Below are 14,059 nucleotides of genomic sequence, written 5' to 3' on the forward strand. Positions count from 1 at the left end.
CAATTAATGCAATTGTGTTATCACGGCTCTCTTTCTCTGTTTTGGGGGACCTGTACCTGTAGGTGAGGGTATTTTATATTGTTTCCCTTGTAGGGGAAATGTCAGGCATTTTGCTGTATATACAATACTCTTATGTTGTTAATAATTTATTTTATTTTGTAAACAAGCTAATTTTTAGATACAAACATAGGCAGGTAAACTAAAAGGTTTTTTTTTCTTTCTTTAAGAAAAAGTGGTCTACTGACTTACAGATGAGCTTTTGCTAAACAATTTACTTTTCAGCGTAATTTATTATTATATGATGAAAAGGGGTCTTACTGGCATCATCAAAATAGAGACCAACAGATTTTTTCTTCAATGTAATAGCTAACTTGAACCCATTAACCACAGCCTCCTGTTTTCCACTTGGGTTGTCTTCATAAGGAGCATGTATTACATCTTTGTAATCAAGCTTTCTGCATTCAAAAGTACGGACTGTTTCATTGGTAAATCTTCCTTGAGGGAACACTGAAAGAAAGACATTACAACTTGTAAACACTTGGTAAAATATTTTGCGAACTGTTCATACATTACATCCTGGATGAAACAATAAAAAATAAGCAGACTAATCATTGTATTGAGAAAACTTCCTAATCTCTGTAACAAATTAGAAATGGGAAAGTTCACAGTGGTCCTTGAAGACAAATGTTGCTTTAAATACATGTGGTTACATGAAAAAATTAGACTGTTTAATATACTGGATTATATTGGCTTTAAAATAATCATATTATGCAGATTTCAGACAGACTGAAGGACATAAATGACATGAGCAAGCTTAATTTTCTTTTCTTGGGATATTATATGTAAATATACAGAAAAGTAAAAATGAAATAAAATTGATCAATTTATTATAAGCTACATAATATATATTACATGTAAAATATATATTACATGTACATGTATATATCCAGAAAAGTAAAAATGAAATGAAATTGATCAATTTATTCTGAGCTTAAAGGTATCATATTCTTTAATGTTCATTTAAATTCATTTAAAGTAGAAAAAATTGACAAATTATGAGATGAAAATAAATAAAAATAACCTTTTTCAAACAATTCCCATCTATCAGTCTCATCAATTTCTTTCAAAAGAACATGCTGATCTGGCCTTTTTTTGGCTGTCAAAGAAAAGCAGTTAACGAAATGAAATATAATAAATACAGCATAATTAAAGCAGTACATTCACCATATTTTGTAAGAAGTATGAGTTTTATTTCCAATAATTAATATCCTTATCTGATTCAACAAATTGGAGATATTATGTTTGCTCCTAAAAACTTTCTGTTTAGTTTTTTTCTTGTAAGATATCAATGAAGCCAAACCCTATGAGCATGTATACATGTAAGTTCAAGCTTATTCTTTGATTTTTCATTACAAGAAGGACATATTTTGCTATTCATACAAATAAAGTACAGACTTTTGCAAGGCATATTGTAACTAGTTATCCTTATACAACAACTTAAATTTGATGCCATATTGGTAACAAACTATCTCTCGACTATGGCTCTAGATCGAGACCTATCAAAACAATGGGTTGGTAAAAGTTTCTGATATACTTATAAATACATGAATAGCTACATCATTCCATATGTAAAATAACTATAAGTTTAAGAAATGTTCAAACTAATATGGGTGAAGGCTGTATATACTTTGTAACATACCATTACGAAATGCTGTGCTTTCCCAGAGATATAAAATACAGTCTTGTTTAATATCTCTGATTGTGCCGTTTACAGCTTTAAATGTTATCTTTCCATAAGTATGACAACTGGGGGCACATGGCTGCTTTGAATCTGAAAATTTTGATAAATTTAAATAGCTTGTATATAAGCAAACAATGCAGTCTTACATGCATTTTCAATAAGGTCAAAAGCATGTTCTCCAAATGCCTGTATAGCAGAACAAAGATAAATCAAATTCTGATAAACATATCACATTCAAACCTTACAAATTGCCCACTTATCTTGATCATAAGTACAAATCTTTTTTTAAAATTCCATCATGCATGTAGAAGTTAGGGCAGGTGCACTAAAGAACTGTCCCTTGCTGTGACCTTGAAATTTGATAACGGTAACATTTGAATAAATCTTCTTGTCAGTTTTTTTTTGTTCAATATGGAATCAAATCCATAAACAAGAGGGCCCCATGGCATTTATATTGCTCACCTGAATAAATATATTTTCCATGACAAGGAAGAAGTAATATTATAATATTAAACAAGAGTAGATATAAAATATAAATCTTAAATCGATATCAAAAAGTTTATATTTGTATCTGAAATAGTGTACATGTAGAAATTTTACTGGTTGCTATCGCTAAATGGAAAACAATAGTTTCATGAGATGTCACTGTTTGCTACCCAGAATTATAAACTTGGAAATCAGAAGACAATGAAATTCTATGGTAAATTCACTCATTGCTATGGAAATTTAATATTTGCTGGCTGCTATGAAAATTTACAGTTTCTTTATTATAACAAAAGGGCCATGATGGCCCTGGATCTCTCAACTGACACAACCGCATCCAAGCAATGTCTTAAACAAGCATCATGGCCAAGTTTGATGACAACTGAGTCAAACCGGTTACCTCTAGTGTGTTATAAAGATTTTTCCATATTTGGGCAATGTGACTTAATTTTTGACCGGACACGACCCATATTCAAACTTGACCTAGAAATCATCAACACAACCTTTCTGCCCAATTTCCAGAATATTTGAATTAATACTGCAGCCACTAGAGTGTTTACAAGCTTTTTCTATTTTTAGCTCCTGTGACCTAGTTTTTGACCGGAGATAACACATCTTCAAACTTGACTTAGATATCATCAAAACAACCTTCCTGAAAAATTTCCAGAATATTTAGATGAAAACTGCAACCACTAGAGTGTTAACAAGCTTTTTCTATTTTTAGCTCCTGTGACCTAGTTTTTGACCGGAGATAACCCATCTTCGAACTTGACCTAGAAATCATCAAAACAACCTTCCTGACAAATTTCCAGAATGTTTGGATGAAAACTGCAACCATTAGAGTGTTAACAAGCTTTTCTATTTTTAGCTCCTGTGACCTAGTTTTTGACCAGACATGAGCCATCTTCGAACTTGACCTAGAAATCATCAAAACAACCTTCCTGACAAATTTCTAGAATATATGAATCAAAACTGCAGCCCCTAGAGTGTTAACAAGCTTTTTCTATTTTTAGCTCCTGTGACCTAGTTTATGACCGGAGATAACCCATCTTCGAACTTGACCTAGAAATCATCAAAACAACCTTCCTGACAAATTTCCAGAATGTTTGGATGAAAACTGCAACCATTAGAGTGTTAACAAGCTTTTTCTATTTTTAGCTCCTGTGACCTAGTTTTTGACCAGACATGAGCCATCTTCGAACTTGACCTAGAAATCATCAAAACAACCTTCCTGACAAATTTCTTGAATATTTGAATCAAAACTGCAGCCCCTTGAGTGTTAACAAGCTTTTTCTATTTTTAGCTCCTGTGACCTAGTTTATGACCAGAGATAACCCATCTTCGAACTTGACCTGGATATCATCAAGACAACCTTCCTGTCAAATTTCCAGAATATTTGGATGAAAACTGCAGCCACTAGAGTGTTAACAAGCTTTTTCTATTTTTAGCTCCTGTGACCTAGTTTTTGACCGGAGATGACCCATCTTCGCACTTAACTTAGATATCATCTAAACAACCTTCCTGACAAATTTCCAGAATATTTGGATGAAAATTGCAGCCCCTAAGGTGTTAACAAGCTTTTTTCTATTTTTAGCTCCTGTGACTTAGTTTTTAACCGGAGATGACCCATCTTCAAACATGACCTAGATATCATCAAAACAACCTTCCTGACAAATTTCCAGAATATTTGGATGAAAACTGCAGCCACTAGAGTGTTAACAAGCTTTTTCTTTTTTTAGCTCCTGTGACATAGTTTTTGACTGGACATGACCCATCTTCAAACTTATAATATAAGGAAAATCTATGTTCCCCCTGAGGGATGGGAAAATTTGACCAGAAGGCTACTGTTAAAACATTATTATTTGTGGGTCACAAGGTTTTCGTGGGTAGATCAATCCACGTATTTAAGATCTGACAAAATTTTATCCCAACGATTACTTCTAACCATGTCTCTATTCTAAACATGCGTCGCCGCTTTTCCGGTCAATTATTTTGTTATGATGGTATACAGATAATCAGGTTAGTTAACGCTATACCTAGTTTAGGTTTGCGATATTGAAGAAACTTGAAAGCAAAGTCGATGATATGTCCTGAATTTCGGTCGTTTTATACATATCACTGAGACTGCTTAATTGTTGTAGGCTACTTGATTGTGTTATCCAGAATACTTGACATAATCAAGTAATAATTTATAAGCGCTAATATAAATTGTCAGTTTGCTCTTAGTTATTGTTATATTTTTGATATTAATGTCGTAAGTTAAGTACACAAAAAAATAATAAACAATCACTAAAACGGATGAATTGTACATCCTTTTGTTGTCTTTAAATGATCCAGTTTAAATGAATTTTAATCTGTATTTGTGCGACTGCTACTCTGTAAACATCAAAGACGCTGCCGAATTCTTAATACAGTCACTCAGCCCGGCTTTTTCAAAACCCGCGTGACCCCGCGGATGAGGTTTACCGCGGACGAAAATTTGCTCAGATATTGTCCGCGTGACCCCGGGGACAGAAAATTTTCACCACCGCGGACATAAATCGGCGGCTGAAACCGTTTCCTCCGCGGAACGCAGTGGTAAATTGCGGAGGAACGCGGCGGTCAAACACCGGTCAAGGCGGTGGAAACCTTAAATTTTAAAAATTAATTACTGTATTTAAACATCAGTATACGTACGTACATGTACTGTAACATGTACTGTACATATACATGTAACTATATGTAAAATTTGTTTGTTTTCTTTCTTTTTTGTTGTAATAAAAGTACATATAAAGAGCGATGTAACTCACAATTAATTTATATAAAGAGCGATGTAACTCACTTAATTGTAAACTTACACGTTATAAAGATAAAAGTCTTAACTCATAGAAACTAATAGAAAACTCGTAATATCTAACTAATTACTAAAGACGCAAATTAAATTTAAAGCATTTAAAGAACTCTCTTTGTGTAGCACAAACGAATTATGAACATTTATGTATAATACTACTATTTAAATACATATTAAGTAGCGGCGACATGTCCCCTTTTCACACATACAATATCTGACAATATAGAAAATATGACAATATACAATATCTGACAATATACAATATCCGACAATATCTGACATGATGGCAAAGAGAACCTTTTTGAATTTGTGTCAAATATATATACGGTATGTACAGTATACATAAACTTTTTGGCAAGTGTCATGCATATTTCTCATGTCCATTTTCGACGGGGTTTTTACTGTAAAAAAACACAAACAAACAAGTCTACCCGTTTTTAAAGAATATAATTGCATACAAATAAAATCTTATAGATGGTTTAAATATCTTTTTCTTTTATTTCTAATATATGTACATGTATTTTATTTATGTCCTGTCTTGTATTCACACTCATCGACCTCTTACAGGACATGTACTGTAGCGTCAGTCATCATTGAGAAATCAGCACAAATGTCCTTTTTTTACTAAGTATCATATTTATGGCTCCCATATAGTTTAACAGCAATAATACTTATAGAACCACAAGGAATGAACAAGTAAAGATGACAGTGATAAATGACGATTTCAGTTGTAAAAATATTGGTACATGTATGTGGACGAATAGTTTTGTGGACGTTTATAACAAAAATATTAAAAACAACAACAAAAACAGGTACAGCTGTAATTATTTTTATTTCAAATTCCATTCAAATAATTTAACGTATAATAACATTTAAGGAGACGATTGTGGTCAATTTTCAAGTCATTGTGTAAAAAAGATGACGTTAAAAAATAATAAAACGTCTATTATATTTTTAGGTTAATTTATACTGACCAACTGACCATGGCGTTCCCCCGCGGGAAACGGGTGACTGATTTTATCGATAAATGAAGAACGGTCGTCAGAATTTTGTCCGCGGTGGAAACAACTGAACACCGGGGATCGCGGGGAAATTAGGATTCTCATCGCGGACGAACCCCCGCGTTTGTCCGCGATAAAAAAAAATCGTCCGCGGTGGTATCGCGGAAAAAGCAAAACCCGCGGTGAGCGTACTGTATGTCTGTACAATCTCGTATTATTTACTCATATTATTTATATATGCTTGTAAATTTACTGAGCCGATGTGATGTTGCGTGTAGTTACTGTCAAATATAGTAAGACCTATTCAGGGTGTAAACTATTTAAACTCGCTGGTTAAAACATGTCAGGGGTAGTATAAATTATGCAAATTTATATCGACCAATCACAGGGGCAGTGTGTACAATGGAGCTGCATATCATGTCATCTAAATGTGTTAATTGCTGTCAATTATCTGCAGTAACTAAATCTTTATATTATGCCTAGAGGCAAGGATTACATTATTGACAAGCCCTGTGTGATATGTAAAGGTAACTTAAAATGCACAGCAATTAATTGTAAGGTTACTTTTCATTAGGTTTTTTTAAGAAAATGAAAATCCACAAATTTAAGAAACCACAAATAGGCCTGTTTTGATACAACCACAAAATTTCATGCCCTCAAATATAAGTGAATTCGCAGTATATAATTTGAACTATTTTTGTAGACAATGTCCACTGGACAATGTTTCATACCAAATATCTAAGCCATAGCTACATATAAGGAAATTAATGACTAATGGGGCGGGCCAATTTTTTTCCCTGGGCTTTAATTCGAAAAAAACTTTGTAGTCACCCACTAGCAGATTTTTCATGCTAAATATCTAAGCTCTAGCTCTTTGGGTTTTTTTTACATTAAGATTTTGGTGTACGGACATAATCCCCTTCGGACAAAATCCCCTTCATGTATTTTTGTATATCTGGACATAATCCCCTTCATGGGTGGACATAATCCCCTTCATGTGTGAAATTTTGAAGTGGACAAAATCCCCCTCAGAGGAATTTTCGGTTTATAAAGTGGGTATGAGAGCGACATACTGCATTATGCTGTGTGGTAAATATCTTAATGTATAAATAAGTAGAAATTATTTCAGCAGAAAAGCACATTCAATTAGCACATTTTAATCACATTAAAATTGCTATGTTAAAGCATTTATAACAATCAATCAAGCAGTGCAGAAACCTATGAAACAAGGGGATTTTGTCCGGGTAGTGAAGGGGATTTTGTCCAGCCTTTCAAAAACATTAAGGGGATTATGTCCACCCATGAAGGGGATTTTGTCCGGGTTAGCCAAGGGGATTTTGTCCCAAGGGGATTATGTCTGACATTCTAAGATTTGTTGTTTGTTTTTAGCATATAATAAAGGAAATCAATGACCTCTTGGGACAGGGTCAATTATGACACCAGGAATTTTATTTGAACAAATTTGGAAGACACCCACTAGAAGATGTGTCATTGCCAAATATCTAAGCTCTAGCTCTTTGGCTTTTTTAGAAGAAAAACAATAACTATAAGATAACATAAAGTTGGGATTTGGAGTTTTCATGACTTCTTCTCAGTGAGATCTATCTTACCTACAAAGTTTCAAGTTGATACCTTTAATTATTTTAGTAATGTTATAGACAGATGTTTATATCTATAATTTGAATGATTTTTGTCGAGGTCCACTGGAAAATATATAAATTTAAATTTGTGTTGGTTTTTTATCTATTTGTCCTAAAGACAAATTTTCAAAGTGATAAAAAGGGAAACAAGAGCCACCGCCGGGCGGGGGCAACGCTCGACTTTTTACTTTTTCTAAACGCAAACATAGAAAGGTTTGAACATATCTTAACATTTCCTTTTTATAAATTTAGTTGGTCTGTCTTGTCACATTAGTTTTGTTTATCTATTTTGTATATACACTGAAAGGATGTTCTAACTAGACCATTTTTAAATTAAAATTATTCAATAATGGTAAAAGGTATGGACTTTATTATTTGCATTAATTAATTACATGGCCAATGCAAATTTTAAAAATCATGAAAATCATCGACCGTGACGATATTCCAATTTGCACGTGCTTTCATGTGTTGTTTTATAATTATGCACGAGATTTTGTGAATTCAGTGCTCAAAATCGATTTTTCTTATCAAATCAGTATTCTATAGCAAAAATCATACCAAAAAACCATTTTAGTGATAGAACTACTGAAATGCCGCGTATGAACAATGCAGAACGTGCTTGCGCAATTGGCATGTTACAGGCTGGCTCATCCCGAGTACAGGTATTCATCATTAAAATATTCTGTTCATCTAGATATGGTATTAAATCTGGCTGTCAACCAGGTCTTATCCAAAATAAAGGAGGAATATAGGAATATTTTAGCAGGAAATATTTTTTGGGTTTTTGAGTTTTTGGACCATTTTGAGGCAAAAAATAGGAGTTTTCAACTTAAATTGTTTAACTTACCAATGCTTATATAAATGTAAATTATTCTTACTTTTACACATGCTGTTTCTACAATAAAATGTCTACCGTATAAGTGAAGGAAACCATTAGCAGGCTGTCCAGCACCTTCCGACATAACATTAGGGCGAATATTTTAGGGTAATATTTCAGAAATTTTAGGGCTAAAATTAGGAATTTTAGGGTACGTAATAGAAAATTTAGGGCTAAAATTTGCAATTTTATAACTAAATAAACTAAGGACACAAAAGTAATTCTCAAATAATGCTCTAGTTTAGTTAGAGCAAAGGTGCTACCAGTGTGGACTCACTGGTCAACTGCCTCCCCTGCGGAAATGGTCATAGTCAAATCATGTTCAAATCATATTTTTTAAAATGGCTGAACATGTCAAAAAGAACATGTTTTACCTATGTTTTGGGAATGTTATAACCACAAGTGTCTAAAAGGAATTCTTATACAGTAAAATTCTTGCACAATGCAGCTTTTGAATATGGACAAATGAAATTTTTTGTACAAGTAGGAAGTAAAAAGGCATTTGCCTTAGTAGAGTCATTTGAATAAATGGGAAGCATCTATAATCAACACAAAGAATTGCATATCAAAAAAGTTCATCACACAGACCATTCAATTGCAGTTTATCTAGATCACATAATTGCAAAATGTGTGTACATTGTAATTGGAAATCAGCTTTATATTACTGCCAAATTATTTTGAGTGTGATTAATTATTATGAGTCTGTCTTTTCCTAAATTGCACCATATGAATGAAAGAAAGAATTGAATGAAATTGATAACTTTGTGGCAAAATGTGTAACAACAGCTTCATAATGATCATTTTCAAATATGATATGATATAAATTGACCACCTCAGAAATTTGGATAAAATGAACATAAAATTCAAGATATCTGGAGTTGGCAAAACAGTGTCAAAATATTCCAAAATAAGTGGACTCTTATGGTTAGGATTTGAGTTTCAGAACCATGATATGGTAGTATTTTTGCTGTTAACTGTCAACATGATTATCAACAACTGCTTTGATTATGAAATAGCAATGTTACTGACATAGTCAAAGTAACTTTTAGTTAAAAGGAAACCATTTCAATGTCATCAATTTTAAGTTGGCAAATCATGCCCAAATCATTTTTGACCATGTTCAAAACATGGTTGACTGAGTTATGTCCGTTATTATTTTGACAAGGTTACAAGTTATAAGTATGTATATAACAAAAGATAAAAAAATTAGGAATTTCAGTGAAAAAATAGGGCATTTTTAGGAATTCCCTTTGAATTTTTCACTTTTTTAGGAATTTTAGCCAAGCTGAAAAAAATTAGGATTTTTTTAGGAATTTTCGGGACCCTGGACAGTCTGCATTAGCTTTGAACCACAGCATCAGCATCCCGCCAGAAAGTTACAGCAATGCATGACCATCATCTGAATGGTAACCTGAAATAAAGTTGACATACTGATGCACTGCTTTTCATGGTGACCATGCAGATTACTATGTGGAGCACTGCAGCCTTGAGCATAGTAATGTGATACTGATGCAGACATACACATTCTCTTACCTGTAAAATACAACAGGCCAAAAGCAGTACCAAAATTTAAATCTCTTTGAATTCCTCGGCAATATATTTTAAAAAAAATATAGGAAAAATATTCAAAATATAGGAGAATATAGGAAAAATAGGAGGTTTTTTAAAATATAGGATTCCGACCCAAAATATAAGAGTTTTATAGGAATATAGGAATTGGTTGACAATCATTCTTCGTGAAATAATTTATTGTAAATAACAATATTTAATCAAATTATTTTAGCATTTATAGCTTAGAAAATGTACAGATATGATATGAAGTTGCATGTCTTCTGTTCTCTCTGCAGGTTGCTCGAATTTTTGGCAGGCATGTCTCTACAATCACCAACCTCTTCACCAAGTTCCAGCGTACAGGTCGTGTTGAAGATGAGCGCAGGCAACCTCGCAGAAGTGATAACTCCAGCACAAGATGCACAGATTGTTGCTGATCACCTTAACAACCGTTTTAGAACTTCAGCTTCAACCGCCAGGCAGACGATAGGCACTCATAACAGATCAATAAGCCAGAAAACGGTACTTAACCGCCTCCATGATCATGGTATAAGAGCAAGGAGGCCGTTTCGTGGCCTTGTACTTACCGATGTACATCGCCGAAGATGTGAGCAATGGGTCCTCCGTCACCAGAGAATGACTCGCGCTGAATGGGCCAACGTCTTATTTACAGACGAAAGCCGTTTCAACTTGAAAAACAGTGACGGCAGGATGCGCATCAATAGGCGTCGAGGCGAGCGTTTAAACGACAGCTGGGTTCACTAGCGTGACCACTGCAGTGGGGGATCGGTGATGGTTTGGACTGGGATTTCCTTTCATACTAACACCAACCTCATAGTCATCCGTGGTAATCTCAACGCTTTGAGATATCAACAGGATATTCTGATTCCGGAGGCCATTCCTCACCTGCATGCCGGTGGGCGAGGTATGGTTCTGATGCAGGATGGGGCGACCCCGCCCACAGCTGCGACCACGGAGAGGCTTCTACGACACCAACAAGTTAGAGTTCTTCCATGGCCGTTTAAATCCCCGTTCATGAACCCCGTTGAACATTTGTGGGATGAACTTGGCCGCCGTGTTCGGAACGGACCGAATCCGCCCGCAAATCTTGTTCAGTTAGAGCAGATGCTGATCCAAGAATGAGCCAACATTTCTCAGCAGACTATTTCAAACTATGTTATGTCAATGAGACAACGATGTGCTCACTTACTGAGCGCTAGAGGTGGTCACACCAAATATTAAACCAGAGAGTTTTACCAGTACAGTTAAGTGATATTGTTGAGTGACTTTTAAGTTTTCACGTTTATGAGGAGATGTCATTTAAAGCAAAAGTTTTCGGATGGACGCCGGACGAAAAGCGATCACAAAAGCTCACCCTGTCACAGGTGAGCTAAAAATAACAAAGTAACAGCCAATAACAGCATTAACAAGCAAAAAATTGGACTTTTAACCTTGAAGGTCAAGGTCATTTATGGATGAAGGTCAAGGTAAGTGTGGTCACCTGAAAGGTCTTGTCCCAAGGGTTGTTGTGGCCAAGTATGAAGACAATACACAAAGAAATAAAAAAAAGTTATGATCCAGGTACAAGTTTGCGAACGGCAACGGCAACGCCGACCCGACTATAACAATACCTCTACTTTTTTTTCAAAAAAAAAAAAGTCAAGCTAATAAATGAGAAATTGATGGCACAATTATATCACTTGGCAATATCATGTTCTTTGATAAGTAAGTGTGGACATTTTAAATATATACTGTTACAAGTACAGATAGAACTTACAGTGTATCAAACTTGCCAGTTTAGGTTAACCATAATTATCCATTTTCAGAGTACTGAAAAGGACAACAACTTGGAAAAATAGAAGCCATAGTTATGTAAGATCATGTACTTTGTATTCATTAATAAGTGTGTAAATATGAACCCACTGGTACTGGTTTAACTTGCCGTTTTAGGTTAACCTTATACAGATAGACAGAATAAACGTCCAATATTAGTAACAAGTTAACACAGATTCAAAAACAAACAAGATATGTTTGTAAAACATGTATGCCCCCTATCAGCAGCCAATTAGTCATGTGATCAGGTTATTATGCATGACTTCTGACCCAGTGAACAAACAATTAATAAGGGTTATCTAGTATCTTCTGGTCATGTCTAGTCACAAGGTAATAATTATTGTGACCCCATCGGTTGTGTGCAGCAATTTAAGTTATTACAAATCTTACCAAATAATATATGCATAAATTTTATGAATCATGTAGGCCTCATTAATAACAGCCAAGTTGTTATATTGCATAAGACCTTCAAATGTGTTTTACCAAAAGCAATTTTTAGTTCAATATAAAAAATATCAACCAAGGCATCTTAATTAGTGAGTCGTTGAGTTATTGGTCAAGAAACCTTCATTAAATACAGGGTCAATATGAGATTGACCCTTGATCCCAAAATCAAAAGGGGTCATCTACTGGTCATGACCAATCATCATACCAACTTTGAAGTTCCTAGGCCTAAGCGTTCTTTAGTTATTGATCGAAAACCGTTTTTTACCTACAAAGTCAATGTGACCTTGACCTTGGACCCCTTGACCCCAAAATCAATAGGGGTCATCTGCTGGCCATGACCAATTATCATACAAGTTTGAAGTTTCTTAGGCCTAAGCGTTCTTAAGTTATTGATTGGAAACTGTTTTTACCACAAGGTCAATGTGACCTTGACCTTTGACCCAAAAATCAATAGGGGTCATCTGCTGGTCATGACTAATCACTATTAACCAAGTTTGAAGTTGCTGGGTCTAAGCGTTCTTTAGTTATTGATCAGAAACCGTTTTTACTAACAAGGTCAATGTGACCTTGACCTTTGACCCCTTGACCCAAAATTCAAAAGGGGTCATCTGCTTGTCACGACCAACCATCATACAAAGTTTTGAAGTTCCTAGGCCTAAGCATTCTTTAGTTATTGATCAGAAACCATTTAAACCCAATCTAGTCTCTTGATTTTTGCTGTTTGGGTGTTTTAAAGTATAGAAACCTTTTTAGGCAGCCAAACAGTAAAAAAAAAAATTTTTTTGGAATTTAAATTTTTCAAATGGGGTTAATGAAATAGGAATAATTTTTATTTTAAAGTTGATAATTTTACACTTTCTTTTATGCTAAAAATAAAAAAACATCGTATATTTTTCTTTTCAAAAAATTTCATATACACCAGTAAAATTAAAAAAAAAATCAGTATAAGTTCTTTAAAAGAAAAAATTTTTAAAAATGATTAAAAATTTAAAGTTTGTTGCGTTACAAAAAAATAATTAGAAAAATTTGAAATTTTGGATAAATCTAATTGAATTGTTTGAATTTCTAAAAAATACATTTAGAGAAAAGCCCTAAAGCGTTTTTTTACTTGTTACTTTTTTTTTTACTTTTTTAACCTTTTGCCCCCTTTTTTTTGTGTAATTGGGAAAAAATGAATGCCTCTTAACTTTTTTTTAAAGTTTTTTAATATTTTTAACTAAAAAACATACCAAAATAAATTTATTTTTTAATTTTTCTACATGTCAAGAAAAAAGCTAAAATTATTTTTTGGGGTTTTTTTTCTTGGGATTGGGATTTTATTTTTTTAAAAAAACAGGCCTTAAACGTAGTTTTTAAAAAAAAAAAAAAAAAAAAAAAAAGACCAGAATAACATCTGGACGGGGTGGTTTTGTTAAAAATGGGGGAAGGGAGACGTTGGGTTTGGGTTTAAAGGGCCAAAATGATATTTTTTAAAAAAAAAAGGGAAGGGAAAAAAGGGTAAAAACAAAGCATAAATTTTCAACACTGCTAAACTAAACCCCAAAATGTCAAGTTACCCTAAAAAAAATTTCCCCCGTACTTTTGGTTTTTAATTTTACTGGATCCAGTTTTGTGTAAAAATTTGCCATATTTTTTAGGCCCCATTTGTTGGGGCCA

At 33.8% G+C, this 14,059-nt stretch overlaps 1 long non-coding RNA gene across 1 annotated transcript; it reads right to left on the reverse strand.

Annotated features, from left to right (window-relative positions):
• Nucleotides 1-213: 213 nt before the first annotated feature.
• Nucleotides 214-1,833, reverse strand: LOC132712861 (uncharacterized). Its single transcript, XR_009623367.1, has 3 exons — nt 1,700-1,833; nt 1,082-1,156; nt 214-507 (listed from the first exon to the last, which is right to left on the reverse strand). It is a non-coding gene; the product is annotated as an uncharacterized LOC132712861 (long non-coding RNA).
• Nucleotides 1,834-14,059: the final 12,226 nt, after the last annotated feature.

The sequence above is a fragment of the Ruditapes philippinarum genome, unplaced genomic scaffold (genome assembly GCF_026571515.1).
Source record: "Ruditapes philippinarum isolate M1 unplaced genomic scaffold, ASM2657151v2 ctg21347_1_1_1_1, whole genome shotgun sequence".
In the NCBI taxonomy this organism is placed as follows: domain Eukaryota; kingdom Metazoa; phylum Mollusca; class Bivalvia; order Venerida; family Veneridae; genus Ruditapes; species Ruditapes philippinarum.